The 9,507-nt window shown below is 37.7% G+C and overlaps 1 long non-coding RNA gene across 1 annotated transcript; it reads left to right on the forward strand.

The window, feature by feature from the left end:
- Positions 1-316: 316 nt before the first annotated feature.
- Positions 317-1,167, forward strand: LOC109081656. The gene is made up of 2 exons (XR_006155690.1): positions 317-477; positions 605-1,167. It is a non-coding gene; the product is annotated as an uncharacterized LOC109081656 (long non-coding RNA).
- Positions 1,168-9,507: the final 8,340 nt, after the last annotated feature.

The raw sequence follows: 9,507 nt of genomic DNA on the forward strand, positions 1-9,507 counted from the left end.
ACACTCTATTGTTTAGCTAAATGTGTCAGACCTTGGCTGAGTCATAAGCCACCATCAAAGTTTCATGTGTGTCATGTACCTACCTTTAATCTAACTTTTCAAAAAGTAATGTTGTTTTGTTATCTTGTTAATTTGAAATTTTTAAATTGTTAAAGTGCTGAACACTGCCAATGTTCATCATATTTTTTTTAATTTGAATCTTTCCTTTATAATCCCCACTACATCTATATGTAAAATGCTACATTCCTCACCACTGAACTACTGGTTTAAACTCTCCTGCCCATACATCAGTTCCAAACAAATTGCATCTATGGATCTACAAGGTAATGGCACATATCGACTCCAGATTTAATAACCTCTGTAACATTATATACTGTTTTCAAAAAATGTAACAATCTATTTTTGTCTCTATAGGACACACATCCAACACAAATCTAGCTACTACTATCTCCAAAAGAACATTTACCATACCCCAAGGTATGTAACAAACACATGCTTTAATATTTAATAGCATACCATGAAACCATACTTCCTATTTTGAATTCTTTCCTACTTGAATTACACTCAAATTATAATTCTACTTATTTATCCTTTTGTTTTACAGGACTGCACATCTGCTTCATCACAGACTCAATATGTCGAGCTATTAAAGACTACATGCCAAATGCACAATCCTGGGTGCACCCAGGAACAACCCTTCTAAGATCTGCAATGCAACACATCAACCACTTTAAGACAGTACACAACAACAGCATTGTGATCATTCACATCGGAACAAATGACATTGCAAGTGGAGCACCTGCATCAGTAGTCGTCCAACGCATGAAAACTCTCATAACAAGAATCTCCCTCACTAATCCTCACATCCTTTACTTTGGAATCAGTGCTGTCTTACCACGTCCAACAGATAACTCTACAACTAAGAACACCGTCAAAGACTTCAACAGCTTGCTTCGCTACTGGACTGAACAAACAACAAACATAATTTTTCTGAACACAACAAAACCATTCCTCAAAAGTGGAAAAATACTCCATCACCTATACAAGCAAGATGGGCTACACCTCACTACACAAGGAAAACAAAGACTTTTTGCCTACTTCCAGCGTTTCCTCTGGCATTTTTGTCGTTTTCAAACTCCCACAAAAAAATGTTTAACTAACTAACATGAAAAAGTTTCACATCTCTTGTTCAACTTGTTACTTTTTCCTGAAAAAATAAACAAATTTTCTATTCACAAAACATCTGCCTTTTCATTGATTTTCATTTTGCCTCTTAAGTAATCACTACATTTCTACAACTCTATCAAATACAAGCTTAAAAATACACAACTTCACTATCTTTTTGTTTAAATGTAGATTGTTAGTGCATTCAAGCTCTGCATAAATGCATGCTTCTACTAAAAAAATTAAAGCAGTTCACACCAAACTTTAACACATACCAACATAATGAAAATGCTAAATTGCAAACATATTTTGAATATATTCAATAGTATTGCAAGTACAATTTATTTTAAAACCTAAAAGTACCTATTAAATTCACCATTATCTACATTAACACATTTTTTTAGTTAAATTACACCACAGAACATTATATCACACTAAAACACAGAAATGATAGTTATTCAAATATTTCTTTTTCATTTTGAAAATGTCAAAGGAAAAGGAGTCTAATTTCCATACAAACAATATCAACATTTTAAAAAAATCCATCCACAAAACTCAGTCTCTTAGGCAAACTCTCTGGTATTCAAACTATATTCATTAAGATGTCAATGATTTTTTTTTTTTTTTACCACAGTACATAGCTTTTCTTTTTAAAAACATAATTTTGCTTCTATTTACTTTCTGCATCATTCTCTTAGAATCCCCTCCCTTCTGGTGAACCTTGTTAATTTTCTATCTATCATAATGTCATTTAATTAATGTAATTATTGCATTTAAGAACACTAAAAATAATCAGAAATGAATAAAAATAACTTAACTCGTATTTAATTATTTAACATGCTTCTTAAAAAACGTTGTCATCTAGTATGACATCTTTTCCTATGATATTACAGTGCAAATGCCACACTTGTGAACATACCATCACACTATAAAACATTTCAGCCTAACCTGTCATTAGCAGTTTGCAAGACACATTTGCACAATTTTCCATGACTATGTAATTCAACATACAATTTTTAATTAAAAAAAATTAAAATAATAAAAAATTTAGAGGTATCACATGAAAAATAACAAAACTTAACACTTTTGTAACGGTTCCATGTACATATTATATGCTTGACAAAGGACTAGTAACACATCCATAAATAGAATCCTTTGACTAATTAACGTTTTCGCTGAAATTGGCCACTTCAAAATGAAGATATATTTTTATGTATTGTTCTCTTTGTGTGTTTATCTGTGTGTTATGTGGGTGTAAGACAGGATAGACAAAGACTAACATTAATAAATGCTATACAATTACTATTCATGTTAATTAATATAGTTAATGATAATACCTGAAACCTTATTGAAAGTGTTACCAAACTTTTATGTATTGTTATGCATGTGTGTCTCTTGATGGTTCAGATTAACCCTTTTATAGCTGTAACCCTTAAATCCAAAATCCTGTTCCTGGCAATCGACTGTCCAACAAAGTTTAACTCCAACCCTAATCAAACACACCTGAACAGAGTTCGACACCCCTGTGCTAGAGGGTTACTGTGTATGTGCCCACTGGGCACAGTTTTACTGATGCCACCGAGGTGGCGTTGGCGCTTACGGCTCGGGCCCGCCATCGCTGCTTGCAGCTATATTTATTATTATTCTTCTTCTTCTTCTTCTCCAAAATGAATCGCATTTTTGAGGGCCTAAACATGCTCGAAAAGTCCTGAAACTTTGCACACACGTCAGACCTGGTGAAAATTTACGTCTGATATAGGTTTCAGAAGAGGGTGTGGCAAAATGGCTCGACAGCGCCACCTATCGTAAAAAAATCAACAGCCCTCGAGCTGTGTTTCACGTACATGCACGAAAATTGGCACACATATGTAAAGCATCAGTACCTACAAAAAAGACTCTTGGAGCAATATCCGAAACCCAACAGGAAGTCGGTTATTTTTAATTTTATGAGCAAATTTTGCATAATTTTTGTCATTTGCATGCCTTGTATTTTTAACGAACTCCTCCTAGAGATTTATTCAGATCAACACCAAATTTGGTATGCCTAATCTAAAGGCCTTTGCGATGTTAAATTGCGAAGATCTTGAGTTTTCGTTGAAGGGCGTGGCCGTGGCGGCCTGACGAATTTCGATGATTCGCCATGAAAAATGAAGTTGCTATAACTCAGACATACAATGTCCAATCTGCCACAAACTTCACATGATTGATAAGACTCCTGACCTGAACAGATTGATATGCCCATATTCAGTTATAGTCATAGCGCCACCTACTGGCAACAGGAAGTGACATATTTTAAGCTGTAACAAACTACCCCGAGAAATTTTATGACATCAATTTTTTTTTTTTCAGTCACTCTATTCAAAAAGGCCTGTGCAATGTTAAATTGAGAAGATCTTGAGTTTTCGTTAAAGGTCATGTCCATGGCGCTGTGACAAAGTTAAATGTCTCGCCATGGGAATAAAAGTTATTGTAACTCAGGCATAAAATGTCTGATCTTGCCCAAACTTCACATGTTTGTTAAGAGTCCTGGCCTTAACACATCTGAAGGCCAATATTCTATTGGGTGTGGCAAAATGCCTCGATAGCGCAACCTATACATTTTCAATGGAGTGCGCCTCGAGCTACGTTTCACGTACATGTACAAAAATCGGTACACACATGTAACACACCAATACCTACAAAAAAGTCTCTTGGTATGAAATTTCGAATCAAAACAGGAAGTCAGTTATTTTGAATTTTCTCTGCAATATTTGTGTCGTTTTTGCCATTTTCAGGGGTTGTACTTTAACGAACTCCTCCTAGAGATTTATTCAGATCAACACCAAACTTTGTCAGTGTAATCTAAAGGCCTTTGCTATGTTAAATTGCGAAGATCTTGAGGTTTCGTTGAAGGGCGTGTCTGTGGCGGCCTTACAAATTTCGATGTTTCGCCATGAGAAAGGAAGTTGCTATAACTCAGACATATAATGTCCAATCTGCCCCAAACTTCACATGTTTGAGAAGACTCCTGACCTGAACATATCTACATGCCAATATTCAGATATCGCTATACAGCCACCTGCTGGCAACAGGAAGTGACATGTTTTACGCTGTAACAAACTACTCCTAGAAATTTTATGACATTTTATAATTTTTTTTGGTCAGTCTAATCTAAAGGCCTTTGCGATGTTAAATTATGAACATCTTGAGGTTTCATTAAAGGGTGTGGCCATGGCGCCGTGACAAAGTTCGATGTCTCGCCATGGGAATAGAAGTTGTTGTAACTCAGGCATAAGATGTCCGATCTTCCCCAAACTTCACATGTTCGAAAAGAGTCTTGGCCTGAACACATCTGAAAGTCATTATTCCACTATAATCATAGCGCCACCTGCTGGCAACAGAAAATGGCTTGTTTTACACTAACTTAAACATGCAATGTCCAATCTGCACCAAACTTCAAATATTTGATAAGAGTCATGGGCTGAAGATATCTAAAGGCCAATGTTCAGTTATAATCATAGCGCCACCTGTTGGCAATAGGACACAATATGCTTTATACTAACTCAAACATTCCATGTTCAATCTGCACTAAATTTCATATGCTTGATAAAAGTGCTGGACTAAAGAAATCTACATGACAACATCCAGTTATAGTCATAGCGCCACCAGCTGGCAGCAGGAAGATTGGCACATATAAATGACTTTGACATAATCCTCTTATATTTACCACATTAAAAGCATATTTCTCGCTGTTCACTGTTTTACAAAAGCCACACGGTGTGCACGATGGGAGTGCGAGGGCCCGTTCATCGCTGCTTGCAGCTTTAATTATTAGGGCCCGAGCACCGATGGTGCGAGGACCCTCTTGGAATTGCTGTGTTTATTATTATTATTATTATTATTATTATTCTTTTCCAAAATGAATCGCATTTTTGAGGGCCTAAACATGCTCGAAAAGTCATGAAACTTTGCACACACCTCAGAACTGGTGAAAATTTACGTCTGATATAGGTTTCAGAAGAGGGTGTGGCAAAATGGCTCGACAGCGCCACCTATACACGTTCAAAAATGTGCGCCTCGAGCTACGTTTCATGTACATGTATGAAAATCGGTACACATATGTAAAGCCCCAATACCTACAAAAAAGACTCTTGGAGCAAAATCCGAAACCCAACAGGAAGTCGTTATTTTTAATTTTATGAGCAAATTTTGTGTATTTTTTGCCATTTCCATGCGTTCTACTTTAACGAACTCCTCCTAGAGATTTATTCAAATCAACACCAAACTTGGTATGCCTAATCTAAAGGCCTTTGCTATGTTAAATTGCGAAGATCTTGAGTTTTCGTTGAAGGGCGTGTCCATGGCGGCCTGACGAATTTTGATGATTCGCCATGAAAAAGGAAGTTGCTATAACTCCGACATACAATGTCCAATCTGCCCCAAACTTCACATGTTTGATAATACTCCTGACCTGAACAGATCGACATGCCCATATTCAGTTATAGTCATAGCGCCACCTATTGGCAACAGGAAGTGCCATATTTTACGCTGTGACGAACTACTCCAAGAAATTGAATGGCAACAGATAGTTTTTTCAGTCAGTCTAATCTAAAGGCCTGTGTGATGTTAAATTGTGAAGATCTTGAGTTTTCGTTAAAGGGTGTGTCCATGGCGACGTGACAAAGTTTGATGTCTCGCCATGGGAATAAAAGTTGTTGTAACTCAGGCATAAAATGTCCGATCTTGCCCAAACTTCTCATGTTTGATAAGAGTCCTGCCCTGAACACATCTGATTGCCAATATTCCATTGGGTGTGGCAAAATGCCTCGATAGCGCCACCTATACATTTTCAACGGAGTGTGTCTCGAGCTACGTTTCACGTACATGTACAAAAATCGGTACACACATGTAACAACACCAATACCTACAAAAAAGTCTCTTGGTACGAAATTCGAATCCCAACAGGAGGTCGGTTATTTTGAATTTTCTCTGCAAAATTTGTGTCGTTTTTGCGATTTTCAGGGCTTGTACTTTAACAAACTCCTCCTAGAGATTTATTCAGATCAACACCAAACTTTGTCAGTGTAATCTAAAGGCCTTTGTGATGTTAAATTGCGAAGATCTTGAGGTTTCGTTGAAGGGCTTGTCCGTGGCGGCCCTACAAATTTCGATGTTTCGCCATGAGAAAGGAAGTTGCTATAACTCAGACATACAATGTCCAATCTGCCACAAACTTCACATGTTTGATAAGACTCCTGACCTGAACATATCTACATGCCCATATTCAGTTATCGTTATAGCGCCACCTGCTGGCAACAGGAAGTGACATGTTTTTTCGCTGTAACGAACTACTCCTAGAAATTTTTATGACACTTTATAATATGATTTTTTTTTGGTCAGTCTAATCTAAAGGCCTTTGCGTTGTTAAATTGTGAACATCTTGAGTTTTCATTAAAGGCTGTGCCCATGGCGCCGTGATAAAGTTCGATGTCTCGCCATGGGAATAGAAGTTGTTGTAACTCAGGCATAAGACGTCCGATATTCCCCAAACTTCACATGTTCGAAAAGAGTCTTGGCCTGAACACATCTGAAGGTCAATATTCCACTATAATCATAGCGCCACCTGCTGGCAACAAGAAATGCCTTGTTTTACACTAACTTAAACATGCAATGTCCAATCTGAACCAAACTTCAAATATTTGGAAAGAGTCATGGCCTGAAGATATCTAAAGGCCAATATTCAGTTATATTCATAGCGCCACCTGTTGGCAATAGGACACCTCATGCTTTATACTAACTCAAACATACCATGTTCAATCTGCACTAAATTTCATATGCTTGATAAAAGTGCTGGACTGAAGAAATCTACATGACAAAATCGAGTGATAGTCATAGCGCCACCAGCTGGCAGCAGGAAGATTGGCACATATAAATGACTTTGACATATTTTCTCTTATATTTACCACATTAAACGCATATTTCTCGCTGTTCGCTGTTTTACTAAAGCCACCCGCTGGCGGTGAGGCCCCGGGTGCGAGGGCCCGTTCATCGCTGCTTGCAGCTTTAATATTATTGAGGACCTATTGTTCTTCTTCTTCTTCTTCTTTCTTCTTCTTCTCCAAAATGAATCGCATTTTTGAGGGCCTAAACATGCTCGAAAAGTCCTGAAACTTTGCACACGCGTCAGACCTGGTGAAAATTTACGTCTGATATAGGTTTCAGAAGAGGGTGTGGCAAAATGGCTCGTAAAAAAATCAACAGCCCTCGAGCTGTGTTTCACTTACATGCACGAAAATTGGCACACATATGTAAAGCATCAGTACCTACAAAAAAGACTCTTGGAGCAATATCCGAAACCCAACAGGAAGTCGGTTATTTTTTAATTTTATGAGCAAATTTTGCATCATTTTTGTCATTTGCATGCCTTGTATTTTAACGAACTCCTCCTAGAGATTTATTCAGATCAACACCAAATTTGGTATGCCTAATCTAAAGGCCTTTGCGATGTTAAATTGCGAAGATCTTGAGTTTTCGTTGAAGGGCGTGTCCGTGGCGGCCTGACGAATTTCGATGATTCGCCATGGAAAAATTAAGTTGCTATAACTCAGACATACAATGTCCAATCTGCCACAAACTTCACATGTTTGATAAGACTCCTGACCTGAACAGATTGATATTCCCATATTCAATTATAGTCATAGCGCCACCTACTGGCAACAGGAAGTGACATATTTTACACTGTAACAAACTACCCCGAGAAATTTTTATGACATAAATTTTTTTTTTTTCAGTCACTCTATTCTAAAGGCCTGTGCGATGTTAAATTGTGAAGATCTTGAGTTTTTCGTTAAAGGGCGTGTCCATGGCGCCGTCACAAAGTTCGATGTCTCGCCATGGGAATAAAAGTTATTGTAACTCAGGCATAAAATGTCCGATCTTGCCAAAAAACTTCACATGTTCGATAAGAGTCCTGGCCTGAACACATCTGAAGGCCAATATTCCATTGGGTGTGACAAAATGCCTCGATAGCGCCACCTATACATTTTCAACGGAGTGCGCCTCGAGCTACGTTTCACGTACATGTACAAAAAATCGGTACACACATGTAAACACCACCAATACCTACAAAAAAGTCTCTTAGTACGAAATTCGAATCCCAACAGGAAGTCAGTTATTTTGAATTTTCTCTGCAAAATTTGTGTCGTTTTTTCCATTTTCAGGGGGTTGTACTTTAACGAACTCCTCCTAGAGATTTATTCAGATCAACACCAAACTTTGTCAGTGTAATCTAAAGGCCTTTGCGATGTTAAATTGCGAAGATCTTGAGGTTTCGTTTAAGGGCGTGTCTGTGGCGGCCTTACAAATTTCGATGTTTCGCCATGAGAAAGGAAGTTGCTATAACTCAAACATACAATATCCAATCTGCCCCAAACTTCACATGTTTGAGAAGACTCCTGACCTGAATATATCTACATGCCAATATTCAGATATCGCTATAGCGCCACCTGCTGGCAACAGGAAGTGACATGTTTTACGCCGTAACAAACTACTCATAGAAATTTTATGACATTTTATAATTTTTTTTTGGTCAGTCTAATCTAAAGGCCTTTGCGATGTTAAATTGTGAACATCTTGAGGTTTCATTAAAGGGTGTGGCCATGGCGCCGTGACAAGGTTGGATGTCTCGCCATGGGAATGAAGTTGTTGTAACTCAGGCATAAGATGTCCGATCTTCCCAAACTTCACATGTTCGAAAAGAGTCTTGGCCTGAACACATCTGAAGGTCATTATTCCACTATAATCATAGCGCCACCTGCTGACAACAGAAAAATTGCTTGTTTTACACTAACTTAAACATGCAATGTCCAATCTGCACCAAACTTCAAATATTTGATAAGAGTCATGGCCTGAAGATATCTAAAGGCCAATGTTTAGTTATAATCATGGCGCCACCTGTTGGCAATAGGCCACAACAAGCTTTATACTAACTCAAACATTCTATGTTCAATCTGCACTAAATTTCATATGCTTGATAAAAGTGCTGGACTGAAGAAATCTACATGACAAAATCCAGTTATAATCATAGCGCCACCAGCTGGCAGCAGGAAGGATTGGCACATATAAATGACTTTGGAATATTCCTCTTATATTTACCACATTAAACGCATATTTCTCGCCGTTCGCTGTTTTACAAAAGCCAACCGGTGGTGGTGAGCCCGGGTGCGAGGGCCCGTTCATCGCTGCTTGCAGCTTTAATTATTATTATTATTTTACATAATATGTAAATAATTGGATTATTCAACAGCATGGTTATGTTTTCATGAAGATTTTGAGATTTAGAATTAAACATGCTGAATGGAAACA

The sequence above is a fragment of the Cyprinus carpio genome, chromosome B10, assembly GCF_018340385.1.
Source record: "Cyprinus carpio isolate SPL01 chromosome B10, ASM1834038v1, whole genome shotgun sequence".
Taxonomy (NCBI): domain Eukaryota; kingdom Metazoa; phylum Chordata; class Actinopteri; order Cypriniformes; family Cyprinidae; genus Cyprinus; species Cyprinus carpio.